Source organism: Humulus lupulus, chromosome 8 (genome assembly GCF_963169125.1).
Source record: "Humulus lupulus chromosome 8, drHumLupu1.1, whole genome shotgun sequence".
NCBI classification, from domain to species: Eukaryota; Viridiplantae; Streptophyta; class Magnoliopsida; order Rosales; family Cannabaceae; genus Humulus; species Humulus lupulus.
In genome coordinates this window covers 20,050,247-20,074,787 of record NC_084800.1, presented here as the reverse complement: position 1 = coordinate 20,074,787, position 24,541 = coordinate 20,050,247, and the positions used below count along the sequence as shown (strand labels likewise).

General features: G+C 35.2%; 1 pseudogene; it reads right to left on the bottom strand.

Annotated features, from left to right (window-relative positions):
• Positions 1 to 18,525: 18,525 nt before the first annotated feature.
• Positions 18,526 to 20,256, bottom strand: LOC133795114 (protein THYLAKOID ASSEMBLY 8, chloroplastic-like; annotated as a pseudogene).
• Between the last annotated feature and the right edge of the window lie 4,285 nt (positions 20,257 to 24,541).

The following is a 24,541-nucleotide window of genomic DNA, read 5'->3' as shown; positions in this document are numbered from 1 at the left end:
GGTCGGTGGCCGCGGCCACTGAATGTCGGTGGTTGTGGCCTGCGGGACAGAGGCTAGTGGTCGTGGCCACTAATGTCTCTGGCCGCGGCCACAGGCTAAAAACTGACCATTTTTTCAGTTTTTTCAATCTTTGTTGAACGGCTCAAAAAACCCAAATAACTCCCAAATCTCATTTTTAATTCCATATTAATCCAATTAAACATTGGTAATAGCCATGGGGGATGGTGGAATTTGAAATTCAAAGGGTGTCTCTAAACTCTATAAATAGGAGCCTATAGCTCACTTGTAAGACACAACATTTCTATCCATTAGAGCACTTGGCTAGAAACACCTTGAGGCTTGATAATTCCAGAAAGCATTTCCTATAATGTGTGAGAGATCCGTTAGTGCTTGAGTTAGGGGGAAATAAGCTTTTGGACAAAGGTTTCAAACCTTGTTCAAGTTGGTGATCCCCAACACTCTTCACTTTGGTAGTGTGAGTGAGAGTTGTTTATCTTTTGTTTATTGTCTTTCATTCTATTGCTTTTCATCTTTATATTGTTCTTCTCAATTTACTTGTATTTCTTGTTCAACAGTTGTAATCTTTTCTTTTCTTCTGTTTCAAACACTTTCCTTTATTTGTAACCTTTTGCTTAGAGTTGTATTTTACTACTCTCTTCTTCTTCATCATCTTCTTCATTTTCTTTGTTTATTTGTAATTTTCAGTTATAGAGTTGTAACTCTTTTTAATCAATCATTATTTATTTGTAATATATTGCATAGAGTTGTAATTTATTATTATTTCCATTGAGGCAAAATACATATTTTCCTAACATAATCTGTTTCATTTGGATTTACTTCACCTTAAACTTTTATCGCCGATTCAGGAGTTGCTGAGAATGAAGGATGGTTTGTTGATAGTGGTGCTACTCACCATATCACACCAAAAGCTCAAAATCTGAATTGCATTACTGACTACAAAGGCAAAGCTAAGGTTACTATTGGTAATGGCTCTAATATTCCTATTTCTCACATTGGACACAATTTAATTCCTACTTTTGATTCATCTAAATCCTTATGGTTAAAAGATATATTGCATGCTCCTGCTATTACCAAGAATTTACTGAGTATTTCTAAAATTACTCAAGATAACAACATAATACTTCAATTTGATTCTCATGCATGTGTTGTTAAGGACAAGACTACGGAGCAAGTACTTCTACAGGGCTCTCTTAAAGTTGGCTTATATTGCATTGATCTCCCTCCAACAAAGTCAAAGGATGCAAGCTTGCAATCACACCAGCGTCACTTCTTCGCCCCACAAGTTTTCAGTTGCAGTGCAATCAATAATGATGCAAAGTCTTTCAATAAAAACACTTTTCTATGGCATTGTAGACTTGGACATCCTTCCAAATATATTTTGTCCTAAGTTCTTTCTACTGTAAGTCCAAAAAGCAAGTGTACTAATCTTCCATTTTGTCAAGCATGTTAGTATGGTAAGCTTCACAACTTTTCTTTTCAGAGTTCAATACCCTAAACTACTTCTGCTTTTGAGTTGATTCACTCAGATGTTTGGGGTCCTTCTTTTCATGCTTCAATGGATGGTTATAAGTACCATGTTAGCTTTATTGATGATTTTTTCCAAATTTACTAGGATATTTCCCATGACTGTTAAATTTGAAGTGGCCTCCATATTTCAGACTTTTAATGCTTTTGTTGAAAGGCAATTTCAAACCAAGATAAAATGTATCCAAACAGATTGGGGGGGGGGGGTTGAATACACGCCATTAAAGTCTTTACTTCAGTCACTTGGCATTGTTTTTAGACATCCATGCCCACACACTCACCAACAACAAGGACGTGTTGAACGCAAACATAGACATGTGGTTGATATGGGGTTAACTTTTCTAGCTCAAGCTGATATGCCACTTTCTTACCGGTGGGATACTTTTGTTTCAGCTGCTTTCACCATTAACTGATTGCTTGCAGCAAATCTCCACTTTAAGTCTCCATATGAGATGTTATTTCATTCTAAACCAGATTATCATTTTTTTTAAACATTTGGATGTGCTTGCTATCCATTACTTAAACCTTATCATAATCACAAGTTATCATTTCACACTTCTCAGTGTATATTTCTTGGCTATAGTCCTTCTCATAAAGGCTATAGATGTTTGCATTCTAGTGGTCGGATCTATGTTGCTAGGACTGTCACTTTTGATGAAGTTCACTTTCCTTATTCAAAACTCTTTCCCACACACTCCATTTCCTCATCTTCTTCTTCTAATACCCAAGTTACTGATTACAATTCCTATCTAATTCCTCAACCATCCACATATTTCCATTCTCCTCACTCTCCTTCACCAACCCCTGTCCATACATCAGTATCCCCATCACTTCATCTTTCACCTCCTTCTTCTTTATCTTCTCCATTATCTCATGCGCCTACTGAGTCCATTATAGCTTCTGAACCCAGCTTGTTGGTTCCCACTGAACGCATTCTTCCTTCTATTCCAGAGATTCAGCTAGACTTACCTATTCCTCCACTTACCACTAATACTCACCCTATGACAACCCGGTCTAAAGCTGGTATTTTCAAACCCAGAGCTATAATAGCTTCTTTTCCTATTTCAGTTGAGCCTAAGAGTGTAAAAGCAGCTGTTAAAGATCCTTTGTGGACTAAAGCTATGCAAGAAGAGTATGAAGCTCTCACTCGGAACAATACATGGGTCCTTGTACCTTTTTCAGCAGATATGAATGTTGTGACAAATAAATGGGTCTTTCGGGTCAAGTATAAAGATGATGGAAGTATTGATCGCTACAAAGCTAGGCTCGTTGCTAAAGGTTTTCAACAAACCCCTGGAATTGATTTCTTTGAAACTTATAGTCCTGTTATTAAGCCTTCTACTATTCATGTTGTATTTACTCTTGCTGCATGTTTTAATTGGTCTATTCAGCAAGTTGATATCAACAATGCTTTTCTTAATGGTGAGCTTCAAGAAACTGTGTTTATGTCTCAGTCTGAAGGTTTTCAAAGTGCTCAATTTCCTACTCATGTTTGCAAGCTTCAAAAAGCTTTGTATGGTCTCAAACAAGCCTCAAGAGAATGGTTTGACAAGCTCAAAGATGCTTTAATTCAATGGGACTTTCACAATTCCAAATCTGACACATCTTTGTTTTTCACGAAACGGAGTGGTAAGCTTATTCTTCTTCTTGTTTATGTTGATGATATCTTAATAGCGGGAGAAAATTCAGCACAAGTGCACAAGGTGATCACTGATCTTCACTTACAATTTGCATTAAAAGTACTTGGATCTGTCCATTATTTTCTTGGCTTTGAAGTTTTTAGAGACTCTAATGGTATCTATCTTACTCAAAGCAAGTATGTTCATGATCTTTTGTTCAAAACTCATATGGACTCAGCCACCCCTACTCCCACTCCAATGTGTCAGAGTACAAAATTATCAGCTTTCAGCGGTACTCTTCTTGCTGATCCGAGTTTATACCGTAGTGTCATTGGTGCCCTTCAATACTTGACCATGACCCGTCCTGATATTTCATTTGCTGTTAATAAGCTTGCCCAATTTCTAAAATCTCCCACTACTAATCATTGGGCTGCTTGCAAAAGAGTGCTATGGTACTTGGTTGTCACATCTCATTATGATGGGCTTTGCTTCAGGACTTCTTCCCATCTGACTTTAGAGGCTTTTTCTGATGTCGATTGGGCTAGCTTTCTTGATGATAGACATTCCACATCTGGCTATTGTGTCTTCATTGGTGGTAATCCTCTTACCTGGTGCTCACGGAAACAGAATGTTGTAGCTCGTTCTAGCACCGAGTCTGAGTATAGATCTCTTGCTCTTGCTATTGTTGAACTCATTTGGTTGCAATCCCTCCTCACTGAAATTGGTATCCCACTTTCTTAATGTCCCATTTTATGGTGTGATAATATTGGTGCAGCATCCTTGGCTTCTAATCCTGTTTTTCATGCACGTACAAAGCATATTGAAATTGACTTGCATTTTGTTCGGGATCGTGTTCTTGCCAAGCAGCTGGATATTCACTATGTTTCTACAGAGCATCAAATTGCAGATGTTCTTACTAAGCCTCTTCCTATTTCTCAGTTTTTGTTTCTTAGGGACAAGTTAACACTTTGTATACCACCGTGTAACTTGAGGGGGGCTGTTAGAGATAAGTTGTTAGGACCTATAACATAATTTGGTTAGTTTGTTATTATTCTGTTATTACTCTAACAACTTACTGTAATGTATCAATCTCTATATATATGAGGTTCAGCTCTTTGCTCATTGAGTGAGCAGAGCAAATTTCCCACCATTCTCTTCTCTCTAGATTCTCTTTATTTTTATACTTTCTTGCTCACTGAAACACATGGAATAAGTACTTGCCATTGATAGAGTTCTCCTACAACAATAGCTACCAGTCAACGATCGAGATGGCACCTTATGAGTTACTTTATGGAAGAAGGTGCAGATCGTCGTTACATTGGGACGAGGTAGGAGAAAGGCAGCTCCTTGGTCTTGAAGCTATTAGAAAAGCTCAAGAAGCAGTAGTGTTGATTAGAAAATGCATGCTCGCTGCTCAAAGTCGTCAGAAAAGTTATGCAGATGCCAAGCAGCGTGATGTGGAATTCAAGGTCATAGATCAAGTCTTCCTTAAGATATCTCCTATGAAAGGTGTGAAGCGATTTGGGAAGAAATGCAAGCTTAGTCCCCATTTTATAGGTCCTTTTGAGATATTGGACAAAGTAGGAGCAGTTGCATATAGATTAGCCATATCGCCAGCTTTAGCATATAGCCATAATGTGTTCCACATCTCAATGCTGTGTAAATATGTGTCAGACCCATCTCACGTCCTCAAGTATGATACAATAGCACTCCAAAAAGACTTGAGTTACGAGGAACGACCGGTTAGCATCCTAGATAGAGGGATGAAGCAGTTACGGTCCAAGAGTATTCCGATAGTCAAAGTCCTATGGAGTAATAGTTCTGAACGGGAGGCAACGTGGGAGTTGGAGGAGGACATGCAAGCCCGATATCCGGAATTGTTTGGCAAGTAAATTTCGGGGACGAAATTATTTTTAGTAGGGGAGAATTGTAGCAGAGTCCCATAACTTTACTTAGCTAGTTACATAGTAGTAGTAGTAGTAATATCTATTAGTAGTTATAGTATGTTTATTACTGTGGATTTTGGTTCAAGTCGGGACTTAGTTGAACTCTCGTAGCAACACTTATAGACTTTATAAGTTTACCCTATAGTTTAAGAATATTAATTATAACATAAGGTTTGATTAATATAGTTGATCATGAAGATGCTATTTATTATACTATAAGGTTTAGATAGAACTAATAAGATCATGACACTTTCCCTGTGCATGTTTATTGAGAAATTAAGTATTTTTTAGGAATAGTTTTATAAGAGAAATATGTGAAAACCCAAGAATCTGCCAGCAGCTTTAAAAAACGTTATATGACTCAGTCAAAGCTATTTACCCAATTCAAATTAGGCTGAAAAAGTGCAATTACGTGTATAATATTTCAGCGTATTCTGATATATCGCAGCTCTAGGGGCGATATATCGCCACACGGGGAATACGAAAAACACGTAACTTCGCACAAACACATCATCGAGCCTCGGGATATAGGCCCAGGTGATATATCACCTACAATGGGAGATATATCGGCCCTAGGGCAAGATTTTTAAATGGTTTTGAAACCGATCTCAACTCAACACTCAACCTCTTAGCAAGCCTCTGAACCTTTTGACCGATTCTTAAGCCTCTGCTGAACGAATATTCAAATGTTTTTTCAATTAAATATTCATTATTTTATTCAAGCTAAAAGAAGATCTTTTCATTCTTAACCTCTATAAATAGGACCTAGTACCCAACCATTTCTTTCATTCTTCAAGCTGAGTTCATAGCCTTCAAGTTGCTAGGTTTACTTTTGAGTGATAAACACTTGGGTTGGGGTTATAAGCTTTATCATTTGAAGCTTTAAAAACACTTGGGAAGTAAAGTTAATAGTGTGTTTTTTCGATATCGAGGTGTAGTTCGGTTCTAGTGCATTCAAAGGTATTCCTATTCCTAGTTCATTTCTGTATGTTTCATCAGTTTCTTATAGTTTTCTCTACTCAAATCCTAACTCATTGTTTCTCATTATCTTGGTTAGGTATTTAAGTTCTTTGAACTTAAGATTTCTTGTCGGTAAGTTTCTTCTCGGTGGTTTAGTCCTCTTGTCATCATCTTTTTCTTTAGAATACTTACATTCTTATTTGTTGGTTTTAGGAGTGTTCCAAAAATCCCGTCCTTGTTCTCTCATCCCGATATTGGTAAGGAAAATAGGATAGAATTTTATATGTTATGTGATATGTTATGTTATCTCATTTTTTTTTTTATGTTATGTTACATTATGCATATTATGTTTATAGATCTTGGGCATATGACTTGTCTACCTAAGCAAGCCCCAATAATTTATGGGCATATATGTAATGATCCACTAATCTAGACTTTTGGACCATTAACGAAACTATACATACAAAACCTTAATAGAACTTACATTTGCGAAAATACCATAATTTTATTAAGTAACTTGTAAAAATAAGAGTTACTTACAAAATATCAAGAAGGATATGGGTACCCATTGTCTTTAAAACAAAACATAACTTAAAGTAAAAAGGAGTTACATAGAAAAGGCGGAACAATACATGTAAAACCATAAAAAGTAAATCAAGACTACATCCTCGAGAAATCGAACTCTCGACTCCTTGACTCCATTCATCATCGATACACATTCTCTAAGCGTCCACGAATATTACCGCCTCTAAAGCTATTTTCCTGCACATAAAACAAAAAGGAATGAGCCTAATGCCCAGCAAGGAAAATCTAACACATAGTCATAAACATAAATTTCATAATAAACATAAAGACATATTATAACACTTATTACATGCACTTATTATAATGGCCATTATTACTTGGGGTCCCATAGACTAAACAAGTCATATGCCCATGAGATTAGTGGGGTCCTACTAGCTAAGTAGGTCATATGCCCATAATCTTTTGGGGTCTTGTTAGTCATATGGGTCATATGCCCAAGCCTACATACATACATACATATCATAATACATTTAATAACATAAAACATAAGATAACATAAGCATATAACATATTGATTCTACCCTATTTTCCTTACCAAAGTTATCGGGATAAGAGGACAGCGTTGGGACTTTTTGGAACACTCCTAAAACCATATATAACAGGGTGAGTCTAATGAAGAAAAAGAGATGAAATGAAAGGAATGGAAAGACTAAACCATTGAAAGTCACACTTACCAAAACTTATGTGCTCAAGAACTTAGATTCCCTAACCAAAATAAGAATGAGGTTAGAAGATTGAGTAGAAGACTAAGAGAAGGGAAACATAACATAAAATCAATGAACTAGAGTGTGTTGAATACCTTGAGGACTTGTAGATCAATCTAACTCTCGAACCGAAATACTATGAAATCTTACTTCCCAAAGTGTTTGATAAGCTTAAGATGATTAAGCTTATGATTTCCCCACCCAAGTGTTTAACTCTCACACTCTCCTAGCACTTGCAGCTTCTGAACTTAGAGTAAAAGGTGAATAATGGCTGGGTACTAGGTCCTATTTATAGAGTTTGGGAATGAATGAATCTTAATTTTACTTGAATAAAAATAATAGCTTTTTAGGTGAAAATAATTTGAATAATCGTTCAGCAGAGGCTGAAGACTCGTTCAAAAGATGCTGGACTTATGAAGAAGTTGAATGGCTGAAAGGAAAAAGAATTCAAAAACATTTGAATTATGCTGAAGGAGGCGATATATCGCCCCCTGTAGGCGATATATCGCCTGGGCCAGTATGCCCGAGGCGACCGTGCATCATTTCGTGTTTTCCGTATCTACGTGCTGCGATATATCGCCCCCTATAGCTGCGATATATCGGCACACGCTGAATATTTAAACACGAAATTACACATTTTTAGCTAAGTTTGAATGGAGTAAACAGCCTTGACTAAGCCCTCAACGTATTCAAAGCTGCTGACTGACCTTATAACATTCAAACTTTACTCCTTATTAAATTTAATCCTCAAAATACTTAATTCTTAATCATCCATTCATAACATGTGCTTAAAATCCTATTGGTCCTCATCTAAACCTTATAGTATAACAAATATTATCCTTAATATCAGTCATATAATCAAACCTTAGGTTATACTTAATATCCTTAAACTATAGGTTAAACTTAGAAAATCTATAAGTACTACTATGAGTGTCCAAATAATTCCTGGTCTGAACCAAAAATCCACAGTTACAAAGATAATACAATACATACTATAATACTACTATCTAATTAGCTAAGTAAAGTTATTGGACTCTACAATATAACTTGCTTGACTAGCAAGTCCCACAAATCTAATGGGCATATGACTTGCTTAGTTAACAAGCCCCAAGTAGTATAATGGCCATTATAGTAGTATATGATATATGTTTATAGTATATGTTCATGATATAGCTTATGTGTATGTTTTATGTTTTTAGTAGATTTTCCTTGCTGGGCATTAGGCTCATTCCTTTATTTTATTTTTATGTATGCAGGAAAATAGTTATGGCGACGGAAGGATTCATGGCAGCTGGGGGTTGTGTATTGAGGAAGAATGGAGTCGATGGATTGCGTCTTAGAATTAGTTGGGTCATTACAAACTAATGTATTTTGTTTTTGTAAAGTTTGAATGCCTTTTTCATTATCGACATTTTAATAATTATAATTTTTTTATCTACAATTTAGTGAACTAGTTAGTGATTTTTGGCGGAATGGAAATTAAAGTTCATATAGATCCATATGCTCAATCAGTGTTAATATAGATAATCAAAATAAAGTGTTGAAATTTTATTTATTTAGCTATTACCCAAGTGTAAAATCTGTGAATGGGGCTTGATTTATTTGTTTAGTAAGTAGTAGATTTTAAAAGAATCCATTAACTATGACTTCATAATAGTTTATATTAGGCCAAGTATTTAAAAGCTATTTAATTTCATCGAAGGTGGAGTTCAGATAATATGGTAAACAATACTATGTTACAAATTATAAAATATAGAAGTGAGGTAAGATAATTTATTGTACTGTACTACAAACACCAATAGCAGTGTGAAAAGGTTTGCTATTTGGCATTTTCTATTTATTTGTACATACTTACCAGATTCCTAAATTAAAATAAAGTTAGTTATATGATGCTTTCAATAAAAGTTTAATGTGTTCGATCCTTAGTCTCTTTGAATAATGCATCAAAAATTTAAAACTATTACATAGTCCATGTCTTATTACATATTTCAATCCATTTCTTATTACATATTTCAGTACTATTTTATTTCAATTGCATAACATCATACTTGATGAACGGTTGACGATGCTTTATACTTTAAAGTGTTCATTTATTACCAGTTGACTCAACGTCAAACTCATTCTTTTCGCAATGGTTCGGCATATTGTATGATCTTAGATGATTAATTTTAAAAATGAGGAGACATTTTAGATTATATAAATCATATAAAAACATAATGAACTCTACCATTTCCTTATGAACGGTGTCAAGTATAGCTTTGTATTGCTTAAGTGCTTCACTCGTTGACGTCATTTGCTTTATTAGGTTGTGTTGCACCCCGTCCATCTTGCTTACAAGATGGGTAGCTGTTGACAGTTTTGTCTAGGAGTAACATAAAATTTCAATTATTATTAGTAATTTATGAAATGAATACAACTTAATATAAAAATGATTCATCTTACCATGGAAATATTGTTTGAGATAGGAGGGTCAGCCACTGTCTTTTCTTTTTTGTAATTTTATTCATGCTTTTGTGCCTGCAACATTTGTTTGTGTTCAATGGTTTATTAAAGGGAATGACTATATGATGCGGTAAGCCTGTTTCAAGTGATGTGCATTTGGGGGCTTTGGTTTAAAACATAACAACAACACTTACCAAATAAATGCAATCTACTTAATAGATTTGACCTTCTGAGGATATGTTTTACAGTACACTTGGGTCTTGTATTTTTCATAATTTATTATTGTCCTACCATCGCAAAAGTTGGTTGTTGGCTTCCCTATCAAACACCATGGTTTTGTGATGATAACTAGGCGTTCTTTACATAACATAGATTTTGGTGGTAGCCTTTGTATACAGGGTGGGAAGTAGCACCAACTCTGCATTGTCACTCGCTCACCCAACTACCATTCCGCTCCCTCTGGGCCAAGGAGGAGTATGCGACGTGTATTGGCTTCATTACTCTGAGCAACATAATAAGGTCGAATCACATCTTCTCCCCACGGACACCATTGAACCTGTAATTTCTACACTTGTATTACTTTAAAATATTACTGATAAAATTGAGTATCGTATTTTATGTTGGTAGATGGTTTAATTTGTATAATAAATCCCTAATCTTTAATGTTGCTTCCCAATTTCATCCCTTCTATTTTTTTTAGGCAAATACGTGTCTACTATTTTTGTTGCACACGATAGACTTGATTTTAATTACATTGTATTAGTTTTATCCTTCCAGTATCTCTTTGTAAGTATAAGACATGGTTAATTACTATGGAAAATCAAATAGTTTGTTCTAAAAAAATGCAAGGTCAGTGATAGCTAATTAGAAGTGGCGTTGGGATCTTGCAGACATCTTCTCACAAAAAACATAGATATTCAATAGAGAAAAAAAGTACTAAAAACCCAACATTTAGGAAATTCATTAGAATTACGTCTTCCCATTGAACTTATATAGGAATGCCAACTTTTAATCCTACAACTAAATGATTGTGAACCTTTTATTATAGAAATAAGGATGCATGCTATGCTATATGATTTATGTATTATTTATTGTCGACCCGAAAAGAAAATCCGCTTTTATTGAACTTATAGTGTCGAAATAATATGCATGAAATGTGGATTTCACATAACCAACATAAATAAAAATAAAGGAAATTTAATTACCTCCTTGCATTTCCTCAAGTTCCCAATAAAAAACTTTCGAGCGCAATCTCTACTACCATTATCAGGAAATAAAGTCTCAACACTCACCCCAGATGTCTAAGCGTTAATATAATAAGATTCAATGTCAATAGTCAATCCAATATAACAAAGATACCACAGTCCAAATAAATATAAACATACCGTCATTCTAGTTTTCAAATCCTCCGAGACGAGTATCTTTTGACGTGTATTCTTCTCACAAATTACATTCAACACCTACAATATTTCTAAGGAAACCAATCAAAAAAATTCTAAATAAAAAAACCAACAATAAGGAAGGTAGCACAAAACTTAATTTCAAATAAATTGTAAATTAAAGCGCAAAATCTACTCAACCAACTACACCAAATAATATACGACTAAACAACATAGCTAACCTCTCCCTTCATTTGCTCATGTAGACCTAAGCTTCTAAGTAACCTTCTATCCAGGAAATTAAAATCAGTTTGTACCAATATGTCACTAAAGCAAAATAAAAATAAAAAAAGACAAATATCATAAATGATGAAGAAGAATAAAAAAATTTAAAAATAACTTTCAAAAACTATGTCAAACATACTCCAATAGTCCCCCCTCATCAAATATATATTCAACCAACTCCACAATATCTGCATCAAAAATTGGGCGAGACACCTTGAATGGACCAACTGCCTTCATATGATCATGAGACTTTGACAAACTGCCACCACATGGAATTGACTCAGACATCGTCTTCACCTATTGACATATATCGTTCAAGTGAATAAAAAATCACATAACAAAAAGGAATCAATCACATAACAAAAACAAAAAAAATATTATGAATGAACGATACATATACCTTCATTTTTCCAAGTTCACAATTACCGGACATTGTCCTCGATGATGAACGGCTTTGCCCCTTCACATCTCCAACACTTTGTGTTTTTCCCTTTGGTGTGCGAACTCCTCCCTTTTACACAATCTAAGTTAGACAGCCATAATAATTTTCCAAAAAAAAAACAACAAAACAAAAAATCTCTTAAATATATCATTAATTAAACCTACTTACTTTCATCGACATCTGACGCTGCATTAGAGTTTCACCAAATTGAGATGACATCTTAAAAACGGTATCATCAAACTTCATCATCTTCCCACTCACAGAACTACCACCCAAATTACTTATAACCTTCTTCTCACTCTTTCCACACAAATTAACATAATTTTTCACACCACTTTTAAAGCCATCCAAACCAAATGAAGAAGTGGGTTTATTTATCTCAAACGTTTCAATTTTTTTCCTTGTTTAGCGAATCCAGACCCAAATCTCCAATCTTACTTTCAGACCTTCTACCCTTAAACCCACCCTCTGTATGTACATCAAAATCACCAATGTCATCTTTCCCTGAGCAATTCACTAAGTTTGTTGCATCACAACTTCCTAGAAACCTTTCTACCATGCTAGATTCACACATTTTTTTATCGTCATCCCTACTGTTGTGAAAATTAATATACGCAAGTATACGCAATCGTAAAACAAGTAATAAAGTGATAAGTAAGATCGTCTCCACAGGGATTGCAAGTCAAATTTAATGTAAAACCAATTATTTAATAATTTGGAATTTTAAGAAAATAAATAGATTGGATGTTGTGAACTAAAATTAAATGATTAAACTGGAATCAAGATTAAAATATTGCTACAAACGCTGGAAAATTAACTGCAAGAAAAAGTATCTATGGAATGATAGACTTGAATAGCTAAATCCCCCCTATGTTTTATCTGCCCAGTTGTTACAGCATTACTTCAGCAAAACGCACAGAGTTAACTAGAATTCCTTACAAGCCCATGAGATTTTTCCAAAACTCATGAAATAAGTTCTATCATCTAACCCAATATATTCCTATATTAAATCGGATTCAAGAACATAATTTAAGCATCAATTCTCAAAGTTATGCAAGGTAGTAAAATATTCCTCTTCTACTTACTAAGAACAACCTAGAAAATGGGTGTTCTCTTGCATCATTCAAGTACCAACTACTAGATTTAACCTTTCTAGTATTAAATCTAGATTAATAACCTGCCATTAATTTCCAAACAACAACAGTAAATAAACATGAAGCTCACTTGAATGAACAATGACAATTTAGCTTAAGTAATGCATTCAAATTTAAAATACATGACAAAAGGGGTTTTTAACCATTCAAGTCTCAAAAGTTTAGCTCATAACTAAAGTAGCAAACATAAACCAAAACAGAAAATTAATATCCATGAGTGCTAGAATAGCTATGCAAAATAAGAAAATACAAAATAGAGAAGAAAGGAAGAAATGAGAACAAAGCCTAAATTGATGGTGTTGTAGGTTGGATCTTCTTGTCCTTATCTTCCTCATTCAATTCCTTGTGTTTCCTTCTTTTTCTTCTTCTTCTTCATGCTCTTTTATTCTGCAACTTTTCTCCCACGTTAATGGCAGCTCCTCTTTTTTTTGTAATCAATGTGATGGTGGCTGGTACTTAGTTGCCTCCTCTCTAGGGTACAATTTTCATTTTACCCTAATTAAAAAGCCCACTTTCTTCTCTTTGGTCCACTAGTCCAATCCACATCAGCCAGCTGACCTAACTTTTAAGTGACTGCCACATAAGCGCTGAGTTAGATGAAGAAAAGCCTGCTGGTATTTTGTCCATGTCATTTCCCAGTACCCAGAAATGCTATAGCATTTCTCCAGCAATTCAGCAGCATTTCCAGCTTAGTGTTCTCTTTAGCCTCGGATTCCTTTCTTTCCCTTAGCGATTCAAAAATTCCTTTCCTAAACAACAAAATAAACAGAATTAATTAATTAATTACATTTAATACTAACAACTTAAAAGACTCCTAAATTAGTACACTGACTAGAAAGGAAAGATAAAAACTAATCAAACTTACAAACAACATCACATTCATTACTCTTTTCACTAAAAATCAAGTTCAAAGTTAATAAAAATAACTCTATACCATAGAGTTATCACCTACGTTTACCATTATCGAGTATACTACGCAAATGACACTTAATTATCCTCAAATCATCTTTTACCACATCATACTCATTACGCAGTCTTCCAACAGACTTTAATATTTCATTCAAAATCAAAACTTCCATCTAAGTATACAAAACAAAAAAAAGCAAAATAAAGCCAAAAAAAAAAAAAAAAAAACTAATATACAACAACCAACATGCCAACTCATTATCTATAAAATCATATAAATTTCACTATATAAATCAAATACAAGGTAGTTCAACTTTTACATTCACTTTCCACACTTATAGTATATAGTGACAATGTGTATCAAAATAATACAAGAATACAAATTCATTTACCTTCAAATTCACTTACAAGTGGGATCTACTCATTAAAAACATTTCTTCCTACCAATTATACGATAGGACGATGTAATGCCCCAAATTTCCTAATAAGGTTTATGACCTTGATTAGGAGGCCGGGAGGGCCATAATTGATTTATTATGGTATTTAATGATTATATGCATGTTTGCATGAATTATATTATTATATGATGGTGAATGCATGCATATGGGTTGATATTTTAATTATGAGGGCATTTTGGTAATTTGGCCGCAGTGGGCGTAAATGTGTATTTTGGGTGCATGGTTGTGATTAATTAATATAGCCACATTATAAGGTGGATTGGTTCAAGCTAATCGGCATGAGACGATCATGAGATGTGAGTGTTCGGTCTAGTCATAACGGGCTTAAGTTCGGGGCTCAGGGTGAGTCTCGGGGTCACTTTGATGATTAGAACATTATCGGGAATTAAAGGGTAATGGGATATGATTTATTGGTATTTGAGAATATTGAGATTAGCGGGAATTGGGAAGTGTTAATTATGATTAACGGGATAAGTAGAAAGTACCAATTTTACCGTTGAAGTGGTTTTAGAGGCCTTAAGTGACTAAAGGGTATTTTAGTCATTTTGTTGGATTTATATAACCCTTTAGTTGGCTGTAGAAGCATATAGAATAAACAGAGCCAAAACAGGGTTTTCTTCTCCAACCCGTACACCATCCTTCAGCATTTCTCCTTTGGAGTTTTGAGCTCAAAGTGGGGTTTCAAGCTAGGAAATCCAAGGGCTGGGTTTGTGGACTTGGTTCAACCATTGAAGAAGTTTCAAATCCGAATTTGAGGTGAGTTTAGCCATAGGTTTCTGGTTTACACTCTGTTTTTCCTTTAGTTTTTCAGCTTATGAATTCTTGTTGATAGTTTGGATTTGAGGAGGTTTTGATTAAAGTTTAGCTTGGGGTTTGATGAGGGTGAGTTATGGGTGATGTTTAGAGGTTAAATTGAGTGTTTGGAGGAGGTTTAGAACTGGTTTGAAGGCTTGGTTCCAAGGGAAAACGCAGGGGAGAGTTTGCTGGTGCGTGCTAACATTTTGGCAAAACTGGGTATTGAGCCGTGGCATGGCTGTGGTGCACCGCGGCTCATGGCGTCTGTCAGAGAAGGCCCCCTCTGTTTGAGGGGCGCGCCGCGGCGCAGCTAGGGAGGGTCGCGGCCCTTAGTGACCTTTTTGGCAAAAATGGTGTTTTTAGCTTGGGGATTCAAGCCTTAGGCCTCGGGGTTGAACCTAGTACCCGGTTAAGTGGGGATTGATATCCCGGAGGCTAGATATTGGTTTGGGAACTTATGTTGATCATTTTTATTGACGGTATCCTATATTTGGTTATGACTAGGTGACCGCTAAAGGACTAAAAGTTGATCGTTCTCAAGGGTTGTTCTTTAAATCATTCTCGCTCGAATCTGAGGTAAGAAAACTGCACCCTGTGTATATGTGACATGCATGGTTATTCTTGACGCATGTTGGTTGATTATTAAACATGACATGCATGGCTGCTATTGATGCATGTTGGATTGTTAAGTATGATGCATGTGATGCACGAGAAACATGTGATTAGGACATGCTTTGTATACAGGGTATGATATCGTTCAGAGCTTGAGCCTCTGTGTTGTGCATAGTCCTAATTGTACTAGTACTTGTTTAGTAAGCATGCTGAATACCTTATTTATGGATATTGAACATGTGATATATGTTTGGTGGCATGGCTTACTTGTGTATGGCACTGACTAGTCAGGGACCGACCCTAAATTCGATGAACATGCATTGAATGGCTCTAAGGCATTAATGTTGGACCGACCCTAAAGTCGATGAACATGCATTGAATGGCTCTATGGCATTAATGCTGGACCGACCCTAAAGTCGAAGAATCTATAAGCGCTTGCCTGGTCTAAGACCCGATGATTATAGCCAGGGCATATGGCCCCGGTGACTGTTTGTCACATGGCTAGGGGACGCTGTCCATAGCTACGACTCTAGAGTCGGGAGATTAGATCTAATCGATATCAGCAAGAATGACTCATATGGGGTATTAACGCTGGACCGACCAGAAGGTCGACGAAACTTATAAGCGCTTGTCTAGTCTGAGACTAGTTATTCAGAGCCAGGGCATATGGCCCCGGTGACTGTCTGTCACATGGCTGGGGAACGCTGTTCCATAGTTACGACTCTAGAGTCGAGAGGAAGGTTATGTTGGTGACTAATCACCATGCACCTATCCTGTTGAGGCTAGTGAGATGTTCACTTATTTATTAAGCCCTGGTGACCCTATCGTCACATGGCAAGAAGGAGTTGTACTCATTTTTGTGACTTTGGCTACTGTCACCTACTTGTTATGGACTGATAGTCCTGAATGGTTATTATGATCATTGTTGATATTATATCATGCTCTATTGTGTTTTCTTGCTGGGCTTCGGCTCACGGGTGCTATGTGGTGCAGGTAAAGGTAAAAGAAAGCTGGGCCATCCTTGAGTTGGAGAGCTTAGGTGATGACGGGTACATATGCAGCTGCTCGTCCGCCTTGGCCGAGGTTTAAAGTGGAACTAGGGTTAAACCCTGCTTTGCCGCATAGAACGGCCTGTTGTAAATATCTTTTTGTAATAGACTTTGAAATTATATTTTCGGGATCCCAATGTATACATTAGACGTTCTAGTGAAACATTACATCTTAACCAAAAAATTTAATCCCTAAACTGCTAATCATACTTAGTTCACGATTTTGGCCAAATGACTCGATTAGCGAGTTTAGCACTATTTATAAGGCACACCGTAACGGTCCCTTGAGTTGGGGCGTTACATACGATATGTGCTACAAATACAAAATGCAATAAATGGAGTTTACTAGTACTAGTTGAAGTTGCTTCATTTGCCTTTTATAACATCGATACTCTACTTCAATAATGAGATACATAGATAGTCAAAGTGTACTCAACAAATCCAGTAATGGATTCGATTGAAACAACAACATGAAATTTAATAACTAAATAAAACAACAACTCAATACATTTTTCTCAACAAAACTATTCAATGTGCAAAAGATTTTCTCAACAATGGGGCCTTCTCTTTAACATAACCATTGCTATTAATATATATGTTTTGACTTCTCTAGTTAATGCCACTAAACAAAGACAAATACAGGTGAATCATAAAAATCTAATTGTTATTATTATTTATCATATAAAATACAATTTCAAACTTTCAGATTTCTCTCTATAAAAAAAATAATCTTACTTAAATCTCTTCTCTGACTAAATCCTTAGAGGTATCTACCGATGCTATGTTTTTTTAATTGAGTATCTTTTTCTATCTTCTTTTAATTCACCCTACTCCCAAAAGATGACCAAATTCATAATCTACATACATATTATAAAAATCCCTAATATAATTTAACTCAAATATCTTCATATTTTCTCTATGCTACAACTTACATTGCCCCAGATATATGCTTTTGTAATACTGATTTCAAATAAAAAATTGATGATAACAAAGAAGGAAAAATATATTTCTATATACAAAACAACTTCAACAATGATAACCATTATTCCTTTATAATTTTAAATAATCAAACCCAACTACTTAATCCCTAAAAATTAAAACTAAATTAAAATGAAGAAACCACATACCATTCAACCTCAGATCTGTTCAATAGTGTTCGGCTACAACTCTGAACTTTTACGACATCAAACAGAAATCTCACGAACTGTCTAATAGTGTTCAATAGGGTTTTATTTCTTTTCAATTCGAACCCACATGCTATTTCTAGCAAATTTTCACAATAAATCTCACGAAACAGACTTTTTGACGATGCGCACGATTTGCACAAAAAAAATAGATGAGTGGAAACGAAAATCGCGAGGAATATGTCACTGAAATCGTATATTGACACTCAACTTTTGATTATCAGTCGACTAAAGTGAGTAATATATCCAATGATAAGTATCTAATACTTGCATCCCCATCCCACGAATAGACAATCGAAATAAACAGTATGCCCGCACCAAAGCCGGACCCTATGATCTCATTATGTTAATATACTATCTACCTGGTAAATGGGCAATCATTATTTAAATTCTATAATTAAATTCGGTTCAATTCTTCTTCCCATATCAGATTTATAAAGATTGAATTAAAAGTAAAAACAGAGCAAAATAAAAGTTTGTAATTTATAATTTCACAAGTAATAACAGTATTACATAGTGAGTTTGACAAAATTGCCCTTATAAAACCTTCCAAATTCTCTATCAATCTCATCAGCCAAAGCCCTCACCAAATCTTCTGAGCCCTTTACTCAAAGAACCAACCATGTATGCACCATCCTTGGACCCCAATAATCCACTCTTCTTCAACATTCCGTAAATCCTCACCGTTGATTCCCTCCTCCCTGACCCAATCACCGCCCACACCAGCATTATCACTCCCTTATCATCCCACTGGACTCCACCTCCCGCCTCCTCCAAATCAACAATTAAGCGGTCGATGTCCTCCGTCATTGCATTCCTTGAGAGGGCTTTGACTACGACAGCATTTAGAGACAGCTCCGGTTGGTATTCCGAGCGGAAGGTGGAGAACACTTGGAGAGCCAAACCGCACTGATCTTGCCGTAAAAGCTCATTCAGGGCAGCTATGAGGTCGGCTTTGATGAGTTACGAGAGGGTTTTGGAGACGGTGATGGGGAGGCTTGTGGGGTCGGATCTTTGGGACCGTTTGAGGGTTTGGACGGCTTGGATGGCCTCGATGCTTAGGACTCGGCCTTTGACGAGAAGTCCTATGTTTCTCCGTGGACCGCACCGTATCGTAACTGAAGGAAATCATTCATGGTTTCCATTTCATTCATAAGAAATATATATACAGTTTACATGCTAGAATATAGGAAGATGTTACACAATTATATGCTACAGTCAAGGCTGGCGTATAGGTAACTAAGTCTAAGGAAATATTCAAAATAATAACAAATTATGTACAGAATAATATGTATCACACCCCCGCAGTCAAAGAAAAAGGTTGACGAATGCTTAAACTGTCCTGAAAATCATCAAAAAAGTATGCGCGGAATATCAGCAATCTGATAGCAGGACGGAACATGAAGAACATGAACTTCACCACGAGCAACTTTTTCTCGTACAAAGTGAATGTCCATTTCAATGTGTTTGGTGCATTGATGTTGTACATGATTACCAGAGAGATAAAATACACTCACATTGTCGCAATATACCAATGTATCCTTATGAATGAGGCAATGGAGCTCAAGAAGAAGGTTTTGAATCTAACAAGATTCAGAAACAGCATTGGCTACTCCTCTGTATTCGGCCTCAGCACTAGAGCGAGATAATGTAGGTTTTCATTTGGACGACCAAGAAATTAAGTTATCACCAAGGAACACACAATAACCAGAGGTAGATCGTCTAGTATCCTGATAACCACCCCAATCTGCATCTGTGTAAGAGAGGAGCTTGCAATAGTTGTTTTATACAGATGCAGGCCGAAATCAATAGTACCTTGAATGTAGCGTAAGATACGCTTGAGAGCATTCATGTGCTCTTCCTTTGGATTATGCATATGTAGACATACTTGTTGCACCGCATAAGAAATATCAGGCCTCATAAAAGTAAGATATTGCAAGGCACCGACAAGACGTCTATACTTAGTTGGATCCTCACAAGGAATGTCATTAGAAGCACCAAGTTTGGGCTTCATATCAATTGGTGTGGGACACATTCTGCAATTAGTCATTCCTGCTCTCTCTAGAATTTCTTCTGCATACTTTTTCTGTGAGAGAAACATACCAGTTGCATTACGGGTAACTGCAACTCCCAAGAAATAACTAAGTGGACCAAGATCCTTCATAGTGAACTCTGTACTCAAAAGTGACATAATTGACATTCGAAGAGAATCAGATGAGGTCGTTAGTATGATGTCATCAACATACAACAGAATATATGTGATAAGGTCATTTTTGTATTAATATTTGTTAAGTTTTTCTATGCTTGGATGGTGTTATGATAGCGTTTTTAATAGTTTTAACTAAGTTTCGTGATTCTACAACATATTTTCTACGTTGCGTTTTATGATGATAAATCTGACATTTTGATGGCAAGTGTAGTTAAAATAAAGTTTTAGGAGTATTCAAAGCTTTTGGGATTGAAATGTGGAAGTGGTGGCAACGTGGAAGCTATCTAAGATCAAGAATTGAAGAAATTGGAGGTAGGTCGCGGCTAAAAAAACTCAGGTCGCGCATAAAACTCAAGCCGCTGCCTAGGGTGCCAGGCTGCTGCGCGTAATTTCCAGGTTGCTGCCTAAGGGACAGATTTAGGGACAGTTTTTGTTCTAGGTCGCGGCTCGCATTTTTCAGGCCGCGGCTTGCGACGTCATTTTCAGATTTTTTATTACTTTTTAATTAGAATTTAATTGAGACTATAAAGGATGATTAGGGTTAATTTGAGAGGGATCTTGATTACGGTTTTAAGAGAGAAAAAGACTGGGAGGAGGCTGAAGAAAAGACTACAAGACTACATTACTTTTGTTCATCAATCTAGTTTCTTTTCTTCCCTTAATCTCTTTAATTTTAATTATAATTATGTTTGTGATTATGATTACAATTATGGAGTAAATTATTTTTAGGTTAAGGGTTAATTCAAAACCCAAGACATGAATTCTTGATTATTAATAATGAATATTGTTCTTCAATTTCTCTCAATATTAGATTGTTTCTATTTTTCCAATTTAATGTTATGAATCTTGTAATTTCTTGTTAGGTGGCCAACTAATTAAGGTTTTACATTGTTCAATTGTCATCTTAGAATTACTACTCACCTAATAGTTTAGGATTCTAAGTGTGTGTGATAAATTGTAATTGATAGTTAAGTCAAAAGAATTGTTGATTGTGATGAAAAATAGAACCTAGGTTAAATGAATTATATGCTTCATTAATTTATTGCCTAGATTAACTTGTTTCCATAGAACTTAATGCTTTATCTAAGTTAAATAGATTATATGCTTCATAGATTTATTGCTTAGATAAAAGAGTTAATTATTGAGCGCTTCGCCTTGATTACTTATAATAGGGAGATTGGGATAATTGACTGCTTCAGCGTTATCTGCGGCGTTAATAGTTTAATTGAGAAATTGGAATAATATTTATTATTAGTGATTAGGAATGATTGTTGAGGGTGGAGATTAACCTTTAACTGCTTCTTAATATCGTAATATCCATCTTTAATTGCTTTCTAGTTTATGTTATTTAATTTTGAGTTAAAAATCAAAATCCCCTTTTAAGTTTTAGTGTTAATTCTTGAATAATAAAGTGAACGATAGTCCTCGTGGGTTCGACCTGTGCTTGCTATTATACTGAAATAATTGGAAGTATTGAAAGAAAAATCATTGTTAAATTTGTGTGGTATACGACAGCCATCAAATTTTTAGCGCCGTTGCCAGGGACTATCTAATCACTATCAAATATAATTGATTCTTGATTCTAATTTGGTATGTATATTTTATTTTCATTTTTTTTCTTTTTCTTTTTATTATTTTTTTTCTTTCTTTGTTGTTTGTCTTGCGAGGAACTTGAGATGTCTCATATGCAAGTCCTCATGAATTTTGTTCAACTTGACTTTGAGCCTTTATATAAGGCATGGTGGAGATACAAAGCTTTGCTAATGAGGTTCCCATACCATGGTTTGTCCAAAGAGTGTCAATTAGAGGTCTTCCTCAATGGGTTGAATTTCGAAGCAAGAGAATGGGTAGAAAGAGGAGATGGTACCACCAATTTCTACCAAGTATCTGTGGATGAAGCCTATTGGATGTTGGAAGACCTGGCGGAATACAATGAATGGTGGTATTGGAATTGTTCAATGACCAACCAAGGGTGGGAGAACAATTATAATAATATGGAGCCAACTTTTAACAATTGTACTCAAGGATCAAATGAGGAAAATTGGGATAATTTTCAAGAAGTAATTATAGAAGAGAAATCTCACCAAGTGGCTCAATCAAATTCACTGGAGGTATTGATGATGGAGTATATGGCTAAAAATGACGCCTTATTTATAAGCAAAGATTCAACCTTGAGGAATTTGGAAAATTCAAAGGGGAAAGAACAAAGTGAGGAGGTCAATTTGGGGAGTGGTGAGGAGATGGAGCTACCAATGGAAGAATTTGAACATCAAATGGAGCCCTCTTCAATCCAAAGTAACGAAGAAAAGGGAGAGACAATAGTAATGTCGAATGCTATCTCTACCCAAGATGTGGATAAATTATTTGAGTAAAGTAGTGAAGAAAGGCTAAATCCATCATCACACTCCATGCAACAAGTACTCAATCCTCAATATAGTGAGCTAATGGTAATGGAAAAGTACACATATGACAATCCTTATAGGCCACCACCATCTCCACCTCCATTAGAATCATTCATTTGCATCCATCATGCTTATATTTCCAAAGAAAGTCAAGTTGAACATTGGAGCCCATCAATTCAAAATCTAGCCAAGCTTGAGGGCATTCACAATGACAACCTTCAAGTTGTATTATATGACGCTTATTATGGGCGTCAACCACTTATTGATGCGTCGACGAATAATTTTATATTTGCAGCCTAAGAAGGATAGCAATGAATGTCACTATAATGGAGCAACGCATTGTACTTGAGGGAGTTTTCTTTTCCTTATCTTTCATTTTATTTTCATTGAGGACAATGTATTGTTTAAGTGTGGGAGAAGGGAACAATTTCATTTTGTCTGCTATTGATTTTAATTTATTTTTTTTCCGTATCTTTATTTTGTCTGCTGTTGATTTTAATTATTTTTATTTTTATTTTTTTCGTATTTTTATTTAGTTTTTTTTATTATTTTATTTTTTGCGTGTTTTCTTGTGTTGGTCTTGTTGAAAGCATTGGTCGATGATGAAACTTTGAATTATGCTTAAAGTGATGTCAGACAATGAGGAATTTTGTATGATTTGTGTGCTTGACTCCGATGTGAATTGCTATTTTGATTTATATTGTTTTTCACTCTATGCACGATTGAATTCACCACTTAAATGTGTTGAAAAAAATTTATGCTTGTTGAAAAAAAAAAATTTAAGTCCCAACCACTCTAGAAATCATTAATCAATTGTTTGAGGCGAAATCATAAGTACACATGATTAGGAAGATGATTAAGGCAATTCTTTGGATCGTTTGAGCCGTTCAAGCCAACCTATTATATGATAATCTTTAGTTTCCCATGTTTGAGCCATGATGACTATTTCTTTTCTTCTATGAACCGAAATTTTTGACCTTATACTTCTTTGAAAAATATTTATTTTTGTAACCCATTACACCATGGTTATTTATATATGATTTGATCTTGTGGGATGGTTTGTTAAAAAAAAAAGGGGGGAAATACTTATGGGTTATTTGTTTTGTTGTAATTTGTGTATGATCTCTATTTCTCTCCTTGGAATATTATGAAAAAAAAAACAAAAGAAAAAAAATGATTTGCAATGAAAGAAAATGTATATATGCAAATTTTGCAAAAGTATAAGTGTGGGGAAAATAGTGAGATCATTATGAAGAGTAAGAAAAAAATAGGTACTTCTTGATTTATATGGGAAAATTTGGGGCAAGTTCAAAGAATGAAATTGATGTATGCTATGGTGTGATTTGAGCTTAAATGTATCTTTCTCAACTACCCTTAACCTTAGCCTTACATTACAAGCCTATAAAGACCTTTGGATTTTTTATCATTGTGTATTTATATTAGTGGAGAATGATTGGTTAATGCCTATGGAGTGATGTTTTTCATTGAAAAACATTTTGGTATATAGGGACTGATTTAAAAGAAAATTATTTGGCCAATATAGATTAAATTTGATGCATTTGGGTTGGTGTTGTGATTAAGCGCTTAGTAAATTATTTTTTAAAATCAAATGGTAAATTACATATGGAGTTGAAATTCTAATGAGTATGAAAATCTGAATTGTTTTGGCATTACTTATTTGTATGATTCTCAGAGACATTCAAGCTTTTGACAAAACCGTTGTTTGGTGAGTCTAGATTAGTTTGTTTTATTTTTAGTTTTGTTATTTTAGTGTTTTTCTAAGGGACTAGTAATATTCAAGTGTGGGGGAATTTGATAAGGACATTTTTGTATTAATATTTGTTAAGTTTTTCTATGCTTGGATG